The following is a 22,500-nucleotide window of genomic DNA, read 5'->3' as shown; positions in this document are numbered from 1 at the left end:
TTCTTTAGCTTCTTGTGGAATTCAAGAAGAGAGGAGGAGGCTCTGACGTGGAGAGGGAGGTTGTTCCAAGCGTTAAGGAGCAATTTAAGAGAGCGCTCATCCTCCTAATCTGGTTCTGTCTATGTGTGGGTTTGGTTGCAAGTAGGAGTCCTGCGGAGCTGAAGTGTCAGGATGTTTGGTGGAAGAAGATGCAACTGTTCAGGTAGGTGGGGCCTGAGTTATGGAGTACATTGAGCGTGAGTGAGTGTGTGTGTGTGTGCGCGGGTGTGTGTGTGTTTGTGTGTTTGTGTGTGTGTGTGTGTGCGTGTGCAGGCTGTTCTAGTAGTTGGGGCCTGAGCTGTGGAGGGCCTTCAATGTCTGTGCACGTGCATCTATATCTCTAAATCAGAGGGAGCCAAAGTAGATCCAGAATAAATCTTTTCAGGATGTCCACATCAGAAGCATTTGCATCCACTTAATCTAAATGAAACTTAATGTCAAATCAGTGGTTATCTCGAGAATCTGTCTGGGACTTGTCCCTTCTGAGCCTACATGGTTACCACTGCTCTGAAAAAAGAATGTATTCATCATAACATCCTGAAGTAATTAGTGTTATCTCTATTCTACAGGGCATGGACATCAATTAATTAAACGGACATTCAGACTCCACTGGTGCCATCTGAGGTGCTCTCAAATGACTTTGGCACCAATTGCACTGAGCAGAAAACATTGCAAAGCATAACATAAAGAAATAACCAGTTGGCAGCCAGCAGAATCTATCGGCAAATAACACAAATCAAGAATGAACTAAAAGTGTACAGAAATGTTTAATTTTTTCATATCGAATTGAAACGAGTCAATGGGCAGACTCTATTGAGAAACTATACACTCAAGTATGGAACTCGTTCTAGTGACCTATCAGCAATGAGTATGTCCCAGAAAAAACACACTGATGAGAAACCTTATGCATGCACTGAATGTGGGAAATGTTTCAGATACCCATCATTAATGTATAGGCACCAGCAAAAACACACAGGTGATAAACCACACACATGTTCCGAGTGTGAGAAAAGTTTTAGTTTCCCATCGTTACTGTATAGGCATTAAGTATGGGCGAATTTTGCGAATCTCGCGTTCGCGAATTTTGCGGATTTGCGAACTCCCAATCCGCAAAATCCGCGAATTCTTGCGAATTTGCGGATTTTTTTTTTTTTGTGTTCGCAAGGATTTCTGCCAGTTCGCGAGAGTTTCGTACCAGTTCGCAATTGCGAACTTACATTTCGTCGCGCAACGGTCGCGAATTATGTTGTTTCTACGTCTGGTTCATCGTCACAGGTTCCCAGCACCCTCTGTTTCACCACTGCAACCCTCTGTTACATCAATGCCACCCCCTGGTTCATCATTACTGTAGATTATCGGGGGGAAAAGCAAGCACACCAGCCCTGCTTCAACTGAGATGAATTAATTTGGGGTTAGTTTATTAATGTGTCACTGTTTTAAAATTCCAGTCTGGCACCTGCTTCCTTATCTGTAATTTTGCTTTCTGTTGCAGTGAATTTTTTTTCCCCAGGAGTCAGGACCTTCTTTGTGGCCTACTTGTAGCTATTGTATGAGCCTGCTGTGAGGGTCAGAGCAGGGTCATACAATTGTTGCAACTAGCAACTGAATTCTGGAGGGGCCCCAGTCAGGAAGCACTACCGGGAATTGTTACTAATGATGAGTTTGAACTCTTGCCCCTGCCGAGTGCTTTCAGTTTTGAAAAACTCGTTTTTCTGCAATTTCGCGGGGTTCGCGGGGTGCAAACACGCGCAGTATCGGATTCGGAAGCCGCAAATTCGTGCGAATATGCAATTTGTTTTTTTTGCGGCGTGTTAGTTGGCAAGGTTTTGTGCGTTTTTGCGAGCCGCTCGTAGCGCAAGACGCGAAGTTACCCTCGCGGTCGTTCAAGGGCGCAGCCATCTTGTTTGCCTGACGTATTTCCATTTCCGGGCGCGACGTGTAATCTCGCATAGTCCGCGGCTTGCCAGTACAGTCTCGCGCGTGTTCGCAAGGAAAATCTCGCGCGAACTTACCCACGCGGTCGTGAACGGGCGCGGCCATCTTGTTTCTCATTCATTGTTATGGTTCTGGGCATGGTCTTTGTATCCTCTGTCAATCTCTGCCATCCTTTGCTTGTTTGAAGTTTTTTTTTATCTATTTTACTTATTATCTATCCCTCTATTTTTCTAGCCCTATATTTTTGTGTTTACTGCTACTTTTGGTTAATTTTAAACTACTTTTGTAAACTCTTTTATTTTCTTCTCTTCCCTATTCTATTTTCTTTATTCCTTTCCGCCCAGACCATGGTGAAGGGAGCCGGGAAGCATCCCGAGAAGGGGAAGGGTCCCGCACCCCGTGTCCGGCTCCCGTGCGGGCGTTTGAGGTGGGAGCTAGTGATGCCACGGGAGATCTTTACCCCGGAGGAGGTGGCCCAACTCATTTTTTATGTTCAGCGCCGCCTCCCCAGGACCATCATGGGAGGCGGCAGGATCAGTGCCGGGTACGGGGCCCGGGAGCGCGGGAAGCGGTGGGAGAAGGTGTGCCAGGCCATTTACCACCACTCTCGGGTCTGGCGCACCTACAACCAGGCCACCCACCGCTGGACGGATGTCCTGACCCGTGAGCGAGATCTGCTCGACCTCCTTGGCCTTGAGATCCCCGGGCTTGGTGAGTAGTAGTAGCTATGTCTTTACTACTATGTTTTCTCCTGCTGTGTTATTATATTGCAAATTTTTGTTTTTTACCAAGAGCAATAATGCTGCTCATTACATTGTAGGTAAATTTTATTTCAAAATCTTCTGTGCATTTCAGGTACACTGCTCTCCTTCTTCTCAGTAGTGTTGCTACTATGCTTATTTGTTTTAGATTTTGTGTTCATTTCATTGGCCTGTGAAATTATGTATGAGTGTAGTTGAAAGAACTGCGTAATGCTACACACTAAGGTTCAGATTTTTAATTACCGGCGCATCCCTGCAAAGTTGCAGGGATGCGCCAGTAATTGTGCGTCACGCCACCATCACCCATGGTGCGCCGTATTTACAATGCGGCGTGCCATGGGCCCAAAACGTCACCAAAGCGTTACGCATCTGTGCCGTAAAGGCGGCGCATTGCTGGAGTTGCTTCGCAACGATGGTGCAGCTCCATCAATGCTCTGGGGTGCCCTATCTCCCCAATGCTGCGTCAAGCCGTACGTCTGCTTCAAGCAGGCGCAGGGTTTGAGTCACGCATCATTGTCCTCAAAGTGACTGATTGAAATCTTGTAGATTTCCCTCAGCCACTTTTAGGATGCGTTCCTGCGCAGGAACGCCCTCCGTTGCGCCGGAACACCCCTATTGGCGCAGGGCTTTACAACGTGATGCATCTCCCAGATGCGTCACGTTGTTAATATACGCCGCACCATTGCGCCTCTTTTGTGCTGTCGCTGCGTCACAAAAGTCACGCAACAATGGAGCAAAAGAGCCGCAAGGGCCTTCTAAATCAGCCCCTACAGACTCAAGTCCAGTCCTTCCTTTGTACACATGGTGATAAGAAGAAATAGTGGTGGTGGATTAATAGTTTGAGTATTTTAATGACTGGTGAATGTAGTAGGAAACTTTAGTGTTGTCGCTGATCTTCAATCACGATGGACTTTGGCTGTCACTTTGCGTGCTGCGGACTGCTGCCTGCCAATCCTAGGCAAACCTTTTTAGTACTTTGTTTAGTGAGTAACATAGGGTAGTTTCCAATTCGACGGTCCGCAAATCAAGCAATACTAAAGTAATGACGTAGTCGACCACATGAGATTGGTCAATAATATATCCCGTGGAGTCGTTCCCTATTTGCTATTTCGCAAAAATATTTTGTTACTTTGTTAGTTCTTTTTTAAATGTTTGATTTGGTTGAGAAATATCATCCATGTTTTCTGTTTTTCTTTCTTTCATGTTGTACATCAGCTTCCCCCAGGGGCAAGAGGAGGACACAGGAGGAGGAGGAGGAGGGTGCTGTTGTCGATGCAGGCCAGGACCGGGCAGTCGAGGGCTCCTTTGCTGGCCCCAGTAAGTTTTAATTTTAATATAGAGTACTTATTTTTTCCTAGCGTTCCTCATTCGATTTTTTCTAAATCGTCTTTGATCTTCTTGTAGACAGGATCTAAATTCTTATCCTTCCTCGACTATGACTCTGTGTGGTATTACTAGATTATTCTTATTAGTCTGTCTGTGTAGCTAACTAAGATTGCACATTTGGCATTTCCATTGGACTCCCATTCTAGTCAGCAATAGCTGTATGCACTGAGTGTAGTCCTCTGGGATTGTCCATAATGTCTTTTCAAGTATTCTAAATGTTTATGCTTTGACCATTGCCAACAATAAAAAGGTGAATGACCACCACCAAGAAATAATAAGATACTACTTTACTTTTGGTTTGGATAGGAGGACTTTCCACATACCTCAGTGATAACAGACTTTGTAGTTGAACCCCCAATCTCCTTACTGACTAGATAGTGTGGCAGAGTCATTTAGCTCCCAAAGTCACCGATGGCAGAGGCACGGGCTCATGCTTGCAAAAATTCGAAAACCTTTAGCTCATCCACTCTAGTCTGGAGGACCAAAAACCACAGAGTCTACTTAAGTTTAAAAGCTTTATTAAAAGTAAACACATTTATTAAATTCAAGTTTGTCATAAAAGTGAACGTGTAACTGAAAATGGAAAAGTGCTTAGTGCTGACGATTAATTGGACACATTTCTTGTGGTCGAGCCGAGCTCTCACCTGGTTTGAACTTGATCCTGCTCGTGTTCTTAGAAGTCAAGGTTCTGTCTGTTAGGAGAAAAAGTGGTGCGTGTTAAAAAGTAAAAAGCAAACATTCATCAGTTGTGCCAAAAAGTGCAGCAAGACAACAGCCTTCCCTGGAAAAAGGGACATTTTTACTCTAGAGTACACAGTCAAAAATTATTAAATTGTACACTTTTTTTCACATTTCTTTCTTCCTCCTAGACCAAATATTATATAGTAGTTAGTGGTGTATTCTAACATTATTAAATGTACTTTGTAGGTGGAACATCTGGAGACGGGGCCAGCGCGGAGGTGGTGGTGGCATTGGACGAGGAGGACAACTCTGGGGAGGAGGCGGTGCAAGTGCCGGACAAGGGCATGCCTGTGAGAGTTCACACAGTGGTGGCGGGCAGAGGTAAGCTATACATTCCTTAGTCATTGAGATTGAAGACTGCAGAGTGTGCTTTCTGCACGGGTGTATTATAAAAAAAGCAGGTAGTAGCCTCCTCTAAATGTACTTCGACTTAGCTGTGAAGTTTTTGGCGAGAAGAATCCCAATCAGATCTGAGGTGAACTTGATGGATGGGATGAACGAAAAGCGAAAGAAGGGTGTAAGTAAGTGTGGAAGCACGAGAAATGTAATGATGACTGGCAAAGAAGAATGATATGTGTTTGCTTGGTCCCCGAGGTGGCTGGGAAGGTAAGAAAATGGTATGGTGCATGGCTGGGTGAATGATGAAGCAAGGATGGGTGGAAGGAGAACAGCCTGGGTGGGTGAGACAGAAACTGTATGTGTGCAATATACTTTGAATGGATGGATGCCTGGATCATTCATGGTACTATCTGACTCTTAGATAGCATATGTGAATCTAGAGAGAGTAGACGGTCACTGGATGAACTAAGTGTTACTTTGAAGAGCATGTAACACCGCACCCGCACGTCCGTTCCAGTGTAGGAAAGGCAAGGAAAAGAAGTTGTAACGTTGTCCAAAGACTACCATGAATAGTAGCAGTAGTTTGTATAGCAACTGCAAGCACAGCATATATCCAGTTATTACGGTGGACACTCCCTACCTCCCTTAATAACTTTAGTTTAGTAGTAGTACGTCATTCATGTGTGGGGGTATCACTGTTCACTCAATAATAAGCAAAGCATCTAAAGTCATCCCATATGTCATCAAATACATCCCATGTGAAGTGATAGATAATCAGATAATTTAGCTTCTTCATTTTCCTTTTCTAATACTCATTTGCACTGTAGGGTGAAAGCTAAATTAATTAAGCAGTAGCCCTTTTAACAGAGTATTCTCAGTGCCACCCGTAATAGAAAAGTAAGAGCTTCACCACCTGCATGTACTGGACCGGTACAGTAACGCAAGTCTGTCTCACTTACCATGGTGTGCGTCTGTTTTTCTCGGGTGCAAGTTCACTGCGCTGGCATTATGGCGGCTTGCATAAGATAACGTACCAATTTTCCTAAACAAGAGAGAAGAAGAAGAATAAGAGTGGTGTACTGTCATAGTCGACTGTAATAGAAGTCCATAGTGCTCGTAGAATTTGTTCCTTAAACTCCCACTAATGTTAGAGCAAGGATGAAGAAGTCGGAGGTTACATAGATACTGTCCTCAATAGTTATGCACTGTGCTTTCAATTTGCTACTTGTACTGTGACAACTTTCTGCTCAATCATTTTGTGTTAATCTTAAGGAGCATTGGTTACAGACTATGTCTTTCTTTTTTCATGTAGTTGCTCCTTCCAAATCCAAGACACCATCAAGGAGGAAGGAGCTGGCTCGAATGGCCCGGCAACGGAGGCTGGATGCCACTGTTGCTGAATATCGGCGGCTGGTGGCCCTGGAGGAGGAGGAGACGCAGTCTGGTACAACAACAACGTCCACTGGGACAGCTGCATCCTCCTCCGTGCGTGCTGCCAGCCAGCGCAGTGCTCCAGCGGTACGGAGCCGGGCTACCAAAGCCAAACGCCACCGCCCAGCAGCAAAGAAAGCAGCTGCCCCTCACAGGATTTGCAAGGCACACCGGCGCCGCTTATCCCTCAGACTGTCCTACCTGGAGCAGGAGGTCCATAATTATAAGAACGTGGTGGAGGGCCTCCGCTTCGAACTTGCCACCCTCCGCAAGGAGCATGATGCCCTGGCTGCTAATTCCAACAGCACCCTGCCATAGTGTCCCTTGCCCCTTTTTTAGTACCTTTTGGGGGGTGGGAATTGGGAGTTGTGATTTTTGGGGACTTTTGAAGGACAATCGTTGGGGTTAGGGAGGGTCTTGCGGGAGATTCTTTTGTTAGGGCTATAAAAATATACTTTTTGAAACTTTATCTGACCATACCTGTTTTTTACTGCTTTTGAGTCTGGTGGGTGGGGGTTTAACATAACAGTAAGTTTGTTTTCCTGAATAGTCCTAGGACTTTAGTAGTACTACCGTCAATCAAATCTCTCGTCTCTCCTAATACTCCATTATACTACCTCCAACCAAACGCCTATCTTACCTGTAATTTCTGTTTGCAAGTAGGGCTAGGCCCAGGGCTGGCTCCACGGGAAACAGCGAATAAGGTTGGCAATCCTGGGCGGATAAAATGTCCTCATAGCGGTGGTACTAGTGGTGTGACACAGTGGCAGTTGCTTGCCTATGAAAAAAAAGAAAATCAAATCTGGTTTGTCCTCCTGAGCAATACAAAGGTACAATACAGAATATAGCAGGTGACAGAAGTACACTAGAACAGTGCCACATTGAAGCCTAACAAATGTTAAAGTATAACTAATTCGGTTGAAGTTCTTTGACATTAGCCATGGGTCTTTGTCAAGCAGAGTAAGAATATATCCTCGGATTTCTTCACCAGCCTGTTGCTATCACCTTTTCCTCCCCAGCAAGTGTGTGGATTTATTGCTGTAATTTAGTCACACATCAATCAAAACCACACAGCCCGGGGGAAGAGGGTTAGGGTTTGAAAAATGGATGGGTACGGGGGTTTTTGGGAAAGGTTTTGGGAGACAAGAAAAAGTAGCACAGCATGGACACACAATTGTGAACATAAACAAATCTTTGGGTACAAACCTATCCATCAATCTTTGAAAGTGCATACACTACTGCATGCATGTCAGTTAAAAGTAAGTAGTACTTTCGACAACTGTGGAAGAAAGAATGCGACAGTACAGGGCGTGGGTGGAAATATTGATAACTATATTCAACATAAGGTCTCTGTAGCCAGATACCTGAGAGCCTTGCTGGTCACTATAAATCCATTCACAACAACACTCAATGGGGTTGGTCTGGAAGGTATAGTAGATAGAAAAGGAGAAATTGCTTTTTTTCTAGGTGTCCCCTCACTCACCAGGGTTGCCCCTTGGTGACATGCTTCATCATTGGGGCCATCCCAGTCCTCTACGGGCTGGGGCGTGCTGCGACTTGCGAATTACGTAGGAGCACTTACAAATGACTATGTGTGGTGCAGATGTGATAGTGGAGTGGACTAAGTGATGTGTTAAGGGATCAATTTAGAAGCCGAGAGAGATCCAAGAAATGCAGTCACACTCAGAGAAAAAGGCAAGGGATACTGTATCTATGTGGTTGTAGTGGTCCTGTTGGAAGTGGTAAGTAAGTTGCCTGCAGAAAAAAAATCCTCCTTTTAGCGGCACTCCTCCATTGCAGCCGACGCTTCGTCCATCGATGTTGGTCACCAGAAGACACCCTGTAAAAAAAAGCACAGCATAGACAAACAATGGAACATAAACAATTCTTTGGGTACAAACCTATCCATCAATCTTTGAAAGTGCAGGAACTACTGCATGCATGTCAGTGAAAAGTAAGTAGTACATTCGACAACTGTGGAAGAAAGAATGCGACAGTACAGGGCCTGTGTGGAATTATTGATAACGATATTCAACATAAGGTCTCTGTACTTACCCAGATACCCGAGAGCCTTGCTGGTCACTATAAATCCATTCACAACAACACTCAGTGGGGTTGGTCTGGAAGGTATAGTAGATAGAAAAGGAGAAATTGCTTGTTTTCTAGGTGTCCCCTCACTCACCACGGTTGCCCCTTGGTGACATGCTTCATCATTGGGGCCATCCCAGTCCTCTACGGGCTGGGGCGTGCTGCGACTTGCGAATTACGTAGGAGCACTTACAAATGACTATGTGTGGTGCAGATGTGATAGTGGAGTGGACTAAGTGATGTGTTAAGGGATCAATTTAGAAGCCGAGAGAGAGCCAAGAAATGCAGTCACAGTCAGAGAAAAAGGCAAGGGATACTGTATCTATGTGGTTGTAGTGGTCCTGTTGGAAGTGGTAAGTAAGTTGCCTGCAGAAAAAAAATCCTCCTATTAGCGGCACTCCTCCATTGCAGCCGACGCTTCGTCCATCGATGTTGGTCACCAGAAGACACCCTGTCCACTGCCTGCCTGATGCTGAATTGTGGCTCGCTACTGTGAAGCCTGACTCCATCCTTTTTTCCCCATTGCAGAGACTGAAACCCGGCCTGTAATTATTCAACGAAAAACAGGAAGTGATATAATATTACAACACCACTGATAAATAAATATAAGGTATGTAGGCTGTGGAGTGCAAAAAGTCACAATTTGATTTTCCTAGTAGACAGTACAATATTTTTGAAAGTGCGTACTCTGAGTCACCTTTTGAAGGATAAATAAGTATGGGCAAATTAATGTAGCGGATCTTGCCCCTCAAGCTAGGTGTACTGTAAACTGTGTTTTAGAACAAAATTAGATCTTCCTAGCAGTGCTCCCACCCAGACCCTTACTAAAGCCAGTCGCAAAAATGTAGAAGACCCCCAATCAAATCTCAAAAAACGAGGCCTAGCAGAAAACTGGTGACAAAACTTACTTTGAAAGTAAAAGTAGGCCGAAGTACCCCCTTCCTAATTACCCATTACCCACCGTGGATTGCATTGAAACCACTTGCAAGCAACCAAGCAAAAGTAGCCATAGCCAGCATCGCTCCAAGACTCGAAATCCCCCCCACTCAAACACATGCAATAGAAATACTGCTAACCCTAACGAACCCTAAGTTAAGAATAGTGGCAAAGGCTTTCTTTAACTATGCCAAATCCCCCCTTTCCCACCATGGATTTTCTTCAAATGACTTGCAACCAAAATTACACATTCTCACGAGTGCTCTAAGACCCCAGAACTCAGTTGGAATAATCTAGAACACCCCGAAACACATGCAATCCTGCTGCTAGGGCTAACCCTAACGAACCCTAAGTTACAAAAAGTGCCAAAAGGCTTTTCCGCGAGGATTTTGTCCCAACCACTTCTACCCGGTATTAGACCTTCCCAGGAATGCCCCAAGACCCGCCAACCCACCCGCCAAGAAGCATAACACCCCCAAACAGGCCAAAAGCAAAATCTCATACTTGCAATATTCCTGGGCCTTCGGTCCAAACGCGCTGCGTAGCTAGGCCATAAGTCGGGGTTGCCACGACGGATTTCCTGAAAAGCAAATGCAATCAAGATTAGAGTGTCCCAGCAGTGCTCCCAGACCACGAAACTCACCCACAAACACCAGGAAGCCCCCCAAACAGGCCCCCGAAAACGCTACATAGAGCAAAATGTCAGAAATAGCCCAAAAAAAAATCGGCCTGGATTTTGTCCCAACCACTTCTACCCGGTATTAGACCTTCCCAGGAATGCCCCAAGACCCGCCAACCCACCCGCCAAGAAGCATAACACCCCCAAACAGGCCAAAAGCAAAATCTCATACTTGCAATATTTCTGGGCCTTCGGTCCAAACGCGCTGCGTAGCTAGGCCATAAGTCGGGGTTGGCACGACGGATTTCCTGAAAAGCAAATGCAATCAAGATTAGAGTGTCCCAGCAATGCTCCCAGACCACGAAACTCACCCACAAACAGACGGAACCCCCCCTAAGAGCACCTCAAAGGCAAGCAAGTCATCAAAAACACAAAAAAATTTCCGCCTCGGATTTGGTCCAAACCACTTTTAGTGCTTCCCAGCAATGGCCCCAGACCCGTCAACTCACCTGCAAAGAGGTAGAACAACACCCCCACAAGTGCTGAGTCTTTCTTCATTGGGCGTAAACCAGCCCTCTGCTTTGATGGAAATAGGAGTCTGGAGGAGGAGGATAGAGGAGCATGTTCTTCTGAACTTGTGAACCTGAGGAATGCAGACTGCGGCACCTTCAAATCAATTAGCAAACAAGTGAAGACAGTTCTGCTGATGGGCTTGTTTTTGTGATTATCTGATTAAAGTTTGAATTATATTAACTGTGCACAACAAAGAAAGACAGACACACAGGAATAAAAGTGAATAAGGATGAAAAAGAAAGTTATTGATTCGTTGTCTCATTTTCAGGGCTCGGTATCACGGTCCAGGAATAAGAATAAGGCTACGTCATCATACTCTGCGAATTCAGGCAGGGTGAGCTCAGTGTCACCTGACAGAGTAGAAATTCCCTCATCTATGTTGCTGGCCACCTCCTCTTCATCCGGCACGCTCTCTCGTACTCTGAAATCTGGTGGTATGAGGTGCTGATTCATCTTGATCATTGTTAACCTCTCCACATTTTTGGGCGAGAGGCGGCTCCGTTTGGGAGTTCCCCATCCCACCAATCCCACCAGCCGCACTGAAAACCTGTTCAGAAGACACGCTTGCGAGTGGGCAAGACAAGTAGTTTAAAGCCAGGTTGGTGAGCTGTGGCCACAATTCTTTTTTCCCATGCCAATACGCCAATGGGTCAGAATTAACATAGACCTCTGTTGAGTCATTCAGATAGTCCTTCACCATCGACTCAAGGTCCTCATCCAAGGTTCCTCCACTTTGCTTAGCTCTTGCTGTGCCTCTGACCTTTTGAGAACCAAACCCACGCAGAGCTAGCCAATCCTCTTCAGCCTCCAATGTTTCTGTTGTCTTTCGTGCAGATGATCCGGTTGCCGGTGTCTTTAATGGCTGAGAGGTCACTTGTGCCACAGCCACAGGTGCAGAAGTGGATTGTTTTGACTGGGGATGGCCTGCTGATGTACTGCCATTTCCTTCAATTTCCAGCCGTTCTGTTTCAAACCTCTTGGCTGACAAGGCTAGCCAACGTTTGTACTTTGGAACATGTTCATCATCAAAAGGAAAGAATGCTTGGCCTGCCAGCGCCTTTTTGTAGCGTGGATCCATAATAGTAGCACAAATGTAATGCTGTTCTGAGTGGATCTTTTTAAGACGTTCATCACCTTGTAGGAGCTCTAATAATTGCTCAGCCAGAAGCAAAGAGTCTTGGTTTTTGTCATCTTTTCCAAACACAGAACACACCTCCTTCAGTTGGTCCTCCAGCATGTACAACAATGGGATAGCTTTTCCCAAATTAGAGTCCTCCTTGCTGACTGCACGCGTGAAGAACTCAAAAGGACGAAGCATGCGTGTCAGGCTTTCAACTATGTTCCATTGCGGCCCACCCATCCTCAGCTCCTCTGTACCCTCTTTAAGGAAATATTGATCGAGTTCCGTATACTGCTCATACAGACGCTCAAGCATGTAGAAGGTTGAGTTCCAACGTGTTACCACCTCCTGGATGAGTGCTTTCACTGGCATTTGACATTGATATAGCAGGCTCCTCAGCTGCTTCCGGGCCTTAAAAGAATGCCTGAAATGCTTGCACATTTTTCGGCAGGTCTCCAATACACTGTACGCTGCACTGCCTTTATTACCCAAGAATTTTTGGACAACCAGGTTTATACAGTGCGCCAAACACGGCACTCTGAAATAGTAACCGTCCCTCATGGCCTTAACTATATTGGCGCCATTGTCCGTGGAAACATAACCAACCTTGCGTTTTAGTGGGGACAGCCAGTTAAGGACCTTTGTGTTAAAGACATCCAAAATGTTTTCTGCTGTGTGACGTTTCTCCAAACCAAACATGGCTAGTGTTGCATGTTTCCGAGCACCTTTAAAAACAATGTTCGTGTCAACACCTGCGTTTAGCTTTGCTTTAGCCCCTGAAAAAGAGACCCAGTGTGCAGTGATGCACATGTAATCAGCGCCTGCGCCACTGGTCCACATGTCTGTTGTCAGATGTATAGTGTGAACAGCACTCTTCTGCAAAGCTGCCCCAATCACCTTCAGAACATCTTCGTTTAGTGCTGGAACCGCAACTCGGGCAAAATAGAACCGGCTAGGAACCTTCCATTTAGGGCAGAGCGCTGTCACTAATTCTAGAAAACCAACCCCTTCTACAAAAGAAAAAGGGAGAAGGTCCAGAGCTAGCATTTTAGCCAGCTTAGTGTTATACAGACGGGTCATTGGGTGGTTGCGTTCATATTGCGCTTCTGTAAACAACATCTTTTTAATGTTGCCCTGGACCAAGGATTTACGGGATGATGATGATCTCTTCGACCCAGTTACGCTCGCTGATGAACTTTTCCGCATTGATGTCTCACTCTCTCCCACACTCTTAGTGTGGCTCCCATGGGGTGTGCTGCTGACAGGGGAACTGGGTGTAAGTGAAGTGTTTGAATCGTCTTCTTCCTCCTCGTCATCATCAGATGAAAAATCAACGTTTTCATTGCGTGCAATTCGGGCTTCCTTGATCGCGTGTAGGTGCGCAAACCATTGGACATCGTGCGTTCTCCTAAGATGACCTCTCTGGCCTCCGGTACCATAGTTGGTACCAAAATTACCACGACTAACTCGAAGCTTACAAATGCTACAAATGGCTACGTTTTCCTTTTTTGGGCAAACACTAAAGAAGTCCCAAACTGGAGACTTGAAATGTCTTCTGGGCCGGAGGAGGCGGCGATACTGGTGGTGGTGGTCCTGCTGCTAATGCCAGATGAAGTGGAGGATGTGGATTGCCGAACTTCAGTACGTTTTGCACTTTCACCACCACGAATTGAGGTCGAGGACGAGGTGGGTACCTTCTTGCGAGGAAGAAATAAGAAAGCGGTAGGTTTTGGTGTACTACTTAACTCCAAATCTAATGATTCCATTTCCATTGCCTCCTCGCCGACATCATCATCACGCTCAGCAGCTTCTCGGGATAGGGTCAAAATGTCTCTTTGCTGCATGCCCGGTGGGGCTGCAGTGACCTTTGTGATGACTGGCTCGTCGTCATCGTGAGAGGCTTCATCACCAGCAGTATCTGTCACTTCTTGTTGAGCCTCATCACACTCCATAGGTTTGAGTTTTTGGACGACCTTCCTTTTACGCTTAGGTACCGGTGTCAGATCATGGTGTGCCTCACTGTCAGACCGCAGTTGTGGTTCCCAAGACAGATCACTTGCATCAGAACGAGGGGGGCTTGAAGAAGATGTAGACACCCCCCTTGATCTTTTCCTTGCTAGGGATGTGGAAGACAATGAATGATCATCAGGAGGAGTGGCTTCCAATGATACCTCGGCTTCATTGTCGATTTCCTGATGTGCCCCTACTTCGGGAGGAACAACTATTGTGGGCACTTGTGAACCTCCATGCACCTTTGCTTGCGCATCTCCTTTTGCTGCCTCTCCTTCCACATGTACTTGGGCGTGTACTTGCACATGGTGTTGTTGTTGCGGCTGTGGTTGTTCAACACTTGTCAGATGAGTTACAACAACCTGTGTTGATTCAGGGACATTGCTGCTACTTTCTTGCGATGAGCCAACATCACTGGTCGATGGTGATTGGAGAAGTACACTGACTGCCTCTGAAGCACTCAAGGGCTTTGACTTAAGTTGGCGTGGTGGTGGAGGCACTGAACCCAATGGAGCAGGGGTGCTGCTCCCAGCTTGGTCCCCAGCAGATCCTGCTGCTGCAGGCGTACTTTTTTTTTTTCTCTCAAAAAACGTGGCGGGTGGCACACCAGCCTCCTTGGTAACTTGCTTCTTCTGCTCCTTACTAGCAACTTTCTTGCTAGAGGAGCTACGGAGACCTTTCTTTGGGGCCATCTTCTTCAGAGCAGGTCAGACAGCAGGCCGCAGTTGCACGAATTGTAGAGTTGTCTGAGGCCAGACGTGACGTCGCGTGACGTTATGCTGCACACACACACCGCTGCAGGACTTCTTCCTGGCACTGGTGGTTCTCTTGAGTCTTGTGCACCTAAAAAAAATGGAAGACAGAGGAACATCAGTTCAGTTATACAGCACAAAAAAATCGAAAAACACTGCAAAATCAGCACAATCCCAATCCATCCATGGCCTCCATAATGTTTAAATTCAAGACAACCCACAGAAAGACTAGGCCCATGCACGACTCACTACCCCTGGGCATAAATAAAGGTTGAAAAGTAGGCAAAATGGTTGGAGGCCTAACAACAAAGCCTGCATTCAAAATGGCCACTTGCCTGCCAGCACATGGCCAGTGCCTGTAGCTGCACTCAAAATGGCCACCAGCCACATGGCCTGTCCCTCCCCATGAACACCCCCAAAAATCGTAAAACACTGCAAAATCAGCACAATCCCATTCCATCCATGGCCTCCATGATGTTTAAATTCAAGACAACCCACAGAAAGACTAGGCCCATGCAAGACTCACTACCCATGGGCATAAATAAAGGTTGAAAAGTAGGCAAAATGGTTGGAGGCCTAAGAACAAAGCCTGCATTCAAAATGGCCACTTGCCTCCTAGCACATGGCCAGGGCCTGCCTGTACCAGCACTCAAAATGGCCCCCACCCACATGGCCTGTCCCCATGAACAATCCAAAAAAACGAAAAACACAGAAAAATCAGCACAATCCCCATGCCATCCATGCCCTCCATGATGTTTAAATTCAAGACACCCCACAGAAAGACTAGGCCCATGCACCACTCACTACCCCTGGTCGAAAGGCCCCAACAACAGGTCAAAAATCGAAAAACACAGAAAAAACAGCATAATCCCATTCCATCCATGCCCTCCATGATGTTTAAGTTCAAGACAGCCCACAGAAAGACTAGGCCCATGCTAGACTCAAATACCCCTGGTGAAAAGGCCACAAGTACAGGCCCAAAAATCGAAAAACACTACAAAATCAGCACAATCCCATTCCATCCATGGCCTCCATGATGTTTAAATTCAAGACAACCCACAGAAAGACTAGGCCCATGCAAGACTCACTACCCCTGGGCATAAATAAAGGTTGAAAAGTAGGCAAAATGGTTGGAGGCCTAAGAACAAAGCCTGCATTCAAAATGGCCACTTGCCTCCTAGCACATGGCCAGGGCCTGCCTGTACCAGCACTCAAAATGGCCCCCACCCACATGGCCTGTCCCCATGAACAATCCAAAAAATCGAAAAACACAGAAAAATCAGCACAATCCCCATGCCATCCATGCCCTCCATGATGTTTAAATTCAAGACACCCCACAGAAAGACTAGGCCCATGCACCACTCACTACCCCTGGTCGAAAGGCCCCAACAACAGGTCAAAAATCGAAAAACACAGAAAAAACAGCACAATCCCATTCCATCCATGCCCTCCATGATGTTTAAGTTCAAGACAGCCCACAGAAAGACTAGGCCCATGCTAGACTCAAATACCCCTGGTGAAAAGGCCACAAGTACAGGCCCAAAAATCGAAAAACACTGCAAAATCAGCACAATCCCATTCCATCCATGGCCTCCATGATGTTTAAATTCAAGACAACCCACAGAAAGACTAGGCCCATGCAAGACTCACTACCCCTGGGCATAAATAAAGGTTGAAAAGTAGGCAAAATGGTTGGAGGCCTAAGAACAAAGCCTGCATTCAAAATGGCCACTTGCCTCCTAGCACATGGCCAGGGCCTGCCTGTACCAGCACTCAAAATGGCCCCCACCCACATGGCCTGTCCCCATGAACAATCCAAAAAATCGAAAAACACAGAAAAATCAGCACAATCCCCATGCCATCCATGCCCTCCATGATGTTTAAATTCAAGACACCCCACAGAAAGACTAGGCCCATGCACCACTCACTACCCCTGGTCGAAAGGCCCCAACAACAGGTCAAAAATCGAAAAACACAGAAAAAACAGCACAATCCCATTCCATCCATGCCCTCCATGATGTTTAAGTTCAAGACAGCCCACAGAAAGACTAGGCCCATGCTAGACTCAAATACCCCTGGTGAAAAGGCCACAAGTACAGGCCCAAAAAACGAAAATCACTGAAAAATCTGCACAATCCCAATCCATCCATGGCCTCCATGATGTTTAAGTTCAAGACAACCCACAGAAAGACTCAGTCCACCCACCACTGAGTACCCCTGGGCAAAAGGCCCCAAAACAGCCAAAAAATCGAAAATTCCAAAATTTTAATTGCAGCAACTGTAATGCCCCAAACAAACTTACTTGTAAAATTTCAAATCCAACAGTGATCCAAAGAGAGTCAAAAAGGCCTCAAATCCAAATATCCAGCAGCATCCACAAAAAGTAATCCTTCCAGCTCCAGACCCAAATGAAAAGTGACCAGGAGATGGACAAAGCACTGGGAGGAGCCTGCTGAACAGGAACAGGAAGTTGAAGACTGTGGGGCACTTCCTTCCTCCCACCCCCCTGCCCCCTCCCCAAAATGGACTCCTCGCTAAAAAAGTGCAGGCAAATGTCAAACTAAGGAGTTATTCAGATAAAAATCATCATTTCTAGAAGGTTTATGCTGCTTGCTGGTGGATTTTTGTGCAGAATTGCAAATTTTATATTTTCGCTCGCCGCATCTCAAATCTCGCAATTGCGAAGTACCGAGAGACGTGATCTCGCCGTACTCGCGTGACAAGCTATCGCTGGCAAGCCGCGATGACGTAATCGCGCTCGCCAATTCCCGCGGGATCACACAGCAAGATCCAAAATGGCGCAGCACTTGCAAACTATCGAGAAAAACAACTCGGCAAACGATGATAAACGCCGCGCGCCGCAAAAATTGTATCACCTACGCCGCGCGCCGCAAAAAAAATCCGCTGCGTGCGAATTTGCGGATTTTGCGGGAAATTCGCAAATCTCGCGGATTGCGAATTTCCCAAAAATCCGCAAAATCCGCGAGCGAAACGGATTTTCCGCCCATGCTTAATAGGCATCAGCAAATACACAAAGGTAAGAAATCATATTCATGTGATGAATTCGGAATGATATTTAGTCAAAAAATAATATTAACCCGACACACACAAAAACACATGGGTACATCACCTGTAGCATCTCCTAGCTATGGAGAGTATGTCACTAAGTGTGGATGGAAAGGGTAAAGATTTTGCAAAACTCTGGGCACCTTTCCTGCATCTCCTCACTCAAGACATGAGAGAAGTGACATGCCCGAAATATTTACAGATCCTCAAGCTTGTACCCCTGGTGCCCTTTGGCCCCATTCAATCTTAGGTGGATCATGCAGATACCAATATGAATGATGGAGTGGTGCCTCGGGAGGAAGGTCTTTATCTATTGATGGAACTGGTGTGGAGGTGGGTGGGGGGAGGGATTGGGAGGTGGGGGATTTTTAGTTAGATTGTCTTCTTCTTTGATTTGCTGTTTTGTTCTTACCGATGTCCATAAATAGGAAATCAGTATGACAGTCCTACTCGTCGGCCGTTACTGTGTTAATCCTTCACGTTGTATGTCTTATAGCGATGCTTTGCTATTCATTTTTGCTCTGCCGGCCTTAGGATGTAGGCAGGACGCTGTGTACTATGATTCTGATTTCCGAATAATAAAAATTATTGTCTCTAAAAAAACAAGTGGGTGAAAAAGCACAGCTGTGCTCAGAATGTGGAAAGACTTTCAGGTTCCCAGAAGCATTTATTCAGCACTTTCAAATTCATACTGGAGAGAAACCATATACATGTTCTGAGTGTGGGAAGTGTTTTAGGACCCGATGGGCATTTGTGCACTTTAACGAATACATACTGGAGATAAGCCATATTCATGTAAGGAGGATCGAAGGTGCTTCACACCTTTCAGTACTAACTCAACATGAACGAAGACACACTGGTGAGAATCCCTACAAATGCAGTGAATGTGGAAAGAGTTTCAACTCCTTAACATCATTGGGTTGTCACTAGCGGACACACACTGGTGAGAGACCATTCGAGTGCACTGTGTGCTGGAAAGGTTTTAGGGAACTATCATCTTTGTACACGCACCAGAGTATACACACAGGTGAGACGCCATTTGCTTGTACAGAGTGTGGAAAGGCTTTCCGATTAAAAGCAACATTGCAGCGACATCAGGGGAAACATACTGGTGAAAACCATATAAATGTACAGAGTGTGGGAAAGGTTTGAGTGACCTGTCATCACTGTATAATCACCAATTAATACACACAGGTGAAAAGCCATTTCACTGCAGTGAGTGTGGGAAGGCTTTCAGATTAAAGACTTCTTTTCAGCAACATCAACAAATTCACACAGGTGAAAAACCAAACTCCTGTTCCGATTGTGGGAAAGCTTTTAGATTGAAAGCATGTTTATGTAACACCAACAAATACACACAGGTGAAAACCCTTATGTATGTTCAGAATGTGGGAACGCATTCAGATTGAAAGTATCATTGCAGCATCACCAGTGGAGACATAATGGTGAAACTGCATATACATGTATTGAATGTGGAAACATGATCAGATTTCAAAGATCATTCCAGCAAGACCTGAAAATTCACACAAAGGTATAAAACTGTTTGCAAGTTCAGACTGTGGGAAGTCTTTCAGGTTAAAGGACTCTTTCCGGAAACACCAACAAATGCACACAAGCGAGAAACTGTACAAATGTTCAGAATGTGGGAAGGCATTCAGATTAAAAGGCTCTTTTCAGAAACACCAACACATTCACACAGGGGAGAAAGCATACACCTGTTCAAAATGTGGGAAGGCTTTCAGATTGAAAGAATCATTGCAGTTACACCAATGGAGGCATACTGGTGAAAAACCATATAATTGTACTGAGTGTGACAAGAGTTTCAGTAGGCCAGCGTCACTGCAATACACCAGGAGACACACAGGAAATGAACTATGTCAAATTACCAAGATCCGTATGTGAGCTGCAGATCACAGTGGCGTACTCTGACAGGATAACCTTAACACTGCATCCATCTGATTTATAAATTGTGCACTAATATTGCTTGTATTAATAGTTCTACACAGCGAAAAACTGCAGAATAAAATGCTATATAAACAAGCATTGCCAAAGACAATATGTCTGGGATGCATTTTATAAGCCAGAAATACTGTGAATTTCAGTACTCATCAATTGCACTGAATTTGTATTTAGCAGAGACCCAGCCACAGGAGAGAAGCCAGATGTGTTGTAACTTGGTTGCTACACATCAAAGGTTGGTTCTGTAAATGAAAACAACACAAGGAATGGCTCCTTTGCTATGCTTTGAAATGTATTTTATTTTTCCCGTTATTGAAACAAAATGTCTAGCTGTGAAAAAATGATTGCTTTTTGTACACAGTGCATGCAGAGTAAAAAAACTGAATTTGACATAAAGTGTGATTGTTGGGTCTGCTTTTTGCTATAAAACAGTCCCTTGTGCACTGCATTAGAACAGCTTCATCATAATAATAATACTAAAGTTTATATAGCGCGAACAGCTACCTCACAAGGAGGTGTCCCGACGCTTTGTAAGCATCACGATAAACTGAGTAGTAGCAGGGCAGCTTAGACGCTGATTACTGATTAAAAAGCCATGTCTTTAGCTGTTTCCTGAAAAGGGGCTCAGAAATTGCTTTGAGAATAAAAAGTGGAAGGGCGTTCCACAATTTAGCAGTTCTCGCCAAAAAAGCTCTACCTACGAGGCGAGCCTTAGCGAAACGGGGGACAGAGATCAAGTTCAGGGCATTCGAACGTAGAGACCGTACCTGCCTATAGCTGGGGAATCTACATTTAAGATAGTTTGGGCACTTGCCCTGCAGAGCCCGATAGGCCTATGTCAGGGCTTTAAAATCAATCCTGGATGCCACAGGCAACCAGTGAAGACTGCGCAGATGCGGGGAGATATGATGTCTAAAAGGAATATGTTTAATTAGCCTTGCCGCCGCATTCTGCATTATCTGTAATCGCTGAGTCACATACTTAGGCAAACCAAGATAGAGTCCATTAGCGTAGTCCAGCCTAGATGTTACAGTGGCATGGACTACTAATTTACGACAATATTGCGGCAAAAGATCCAAGAACTTTCGAAGGTTTCTAAGTTTTGTAAAGCAACCCGCCGCTACCTGTTGGATATGAGCAGAGAAGGAGAGGTCAGCATCCCATCTCACCCCCAGGTTTTTGGCACTTGTGCTAGGAGGGGCGGGCCCCATTTCGGTGAGCCACCAGAGATAATACGAGGGCACAGGCCCCTTTCCGAAAAAGATCACTTCCGTTTTCCATGCATTTAATTTCAATGTATTCGAGTTCATCCAGATGGCAATGTCACGAAGACAGCCCTTAAAGTTACTGAAGGCCTCAACTGTCAGCTCTTGGTAGAAAAGACCAACTGTGTGTCGTTCACGTATGAAATCGCTTTGATACCCCAGTTGGCTATTAAAGTAAAAAGAGGGTCTAAATACACATTAAAAAGCAGGGGGCTTAGAGCAGAGGCCTGGGGAACCCCACACCAAAGAGGTATATGTTTGGATGAAAATGGGCGTAGGGCGACTTTCTGCGATCAGGCGCTCAGATAGGACTGCACGCAGGCACACACATTCTCGCCCAGACTAACATTTTAAAGTCTTTGAAGCAATCTAACATGATCGACCGTGTTGAAAGCCGCAGATAAATCCAGGTGCACCAGCATTGCTGATGCCCCTGAATCTAGTGCCCACCTAATCGATTCCGCCACCTCTATAAGGGTGGTCTCGGTGCTGAAGCCAGGCCGAAAGCCTGACTGTGTTTCATGCAATATCGCATTGCTTTCAATAAAGCAATTCAGTTGACATTGTACTAGCTTCTCTAGTATTTTCCCCGGCGCGGGTAAGAGCGAAATTGACCTGAGGTTGCTAAGATCATCTGTGGCTCCATTTGGTTTCTTTTACAGCGGAAGCACTGTAGCATGTTTCCAACAGTCAGGGAAAATTCCGGTCTCCAGAGAGGTGTTCCAGATATGAGTGAAAGTGTCTATCACAAAAGGAGAAATCATTTTCCACTGGTTTGAGATTTGTTGCAGGGTGTAACACAAACAAGTAGAGCTAGCCTGGAATGACGTGCTGAAGGTGGATTGTAATATGGAGTTTTTGTTAAAGGAGGTGGGCCTTGAGCAAGAAACCGCAAGAACAGCAAGAAAAGCTGTAGCCTTCGCTGGAGGGGGAAGCTTTAGGCCACTGGTAACCATTATAGAGCTGAGAGGGCGGAAGGGAAGTATGACCTGGAATAGTTTTGCAGCTGCGTTCTGGGTTCTGTATCTTTGTAATTACTAGGTGAGCTGCTCCAAGCTTTATATCTTTCATGTCATCTAATAGGGAGAGCCCCGGGCTGGTGGTGATTGGCACTTTTGATGGAATTTTAAATAAGAGACTATTCAACATAGACATCTCATCCTGTAAATTGATCCCTTTGTAGCCTGGTTCAATCGAAGTGCCAGCAGGAGGATGATATTCAATGTTGCACCTAAAATCCTTTCTTGGAGTGTCGGGTAAGGAACTGGGCCCATTAGTCCAGATAGTGGGTAAGGCTTTTGGGCAGTGGCCAGGAGGGTGTTAATTCAAGCTAGTATCTCAGTTTTTGATGCTTTGGTTTGAGGTCATTTCTTCGCATCCACAACTCTGGCTGCAAGGCATTGGCCAATGGCACATGACTATAAGTTGGATGGGTTTCACCTTTAGTGTAATCCCTCTGTCATTCACCTAGTTGTAGAAG

General features: G+C 45.5%; 1 pseudogene; it reads left to right on the top strand.

Annotated features, from left to right (window-relative positions):
* The first annotated feature begins 903 nt into the window (after positions 1 to 903).
* Positions 904 to 19,667, top strand: LOC147665609 (uncharacterized; annotated as a pseudogene).
* Positions 19,668 to 22,500: the final 2,833 nt, after the last annotated feature.

The sequence above is a fragment of the Lissotriton vulgaris genome, unplaced genomic scaffold (assembly GCF_964263255.1).
Source record: "Lissotriton vulgaris unplaced genomic scaffold, aLisVul1.2 SCAFFOLD_708, whole genome shotgun sequence".
Lineage (NCBI taxonomy): Eukaryota > Metazoa > Chordata > Amphibia > Caudata > Salamandridae > Lissotriton > Lissotriton vulgaris.
The sequence above is the reverse complement of the archived record's forward strand: the minus strand, read 5'-3'. Positions and strand labels throughout refer to the sequence as shown.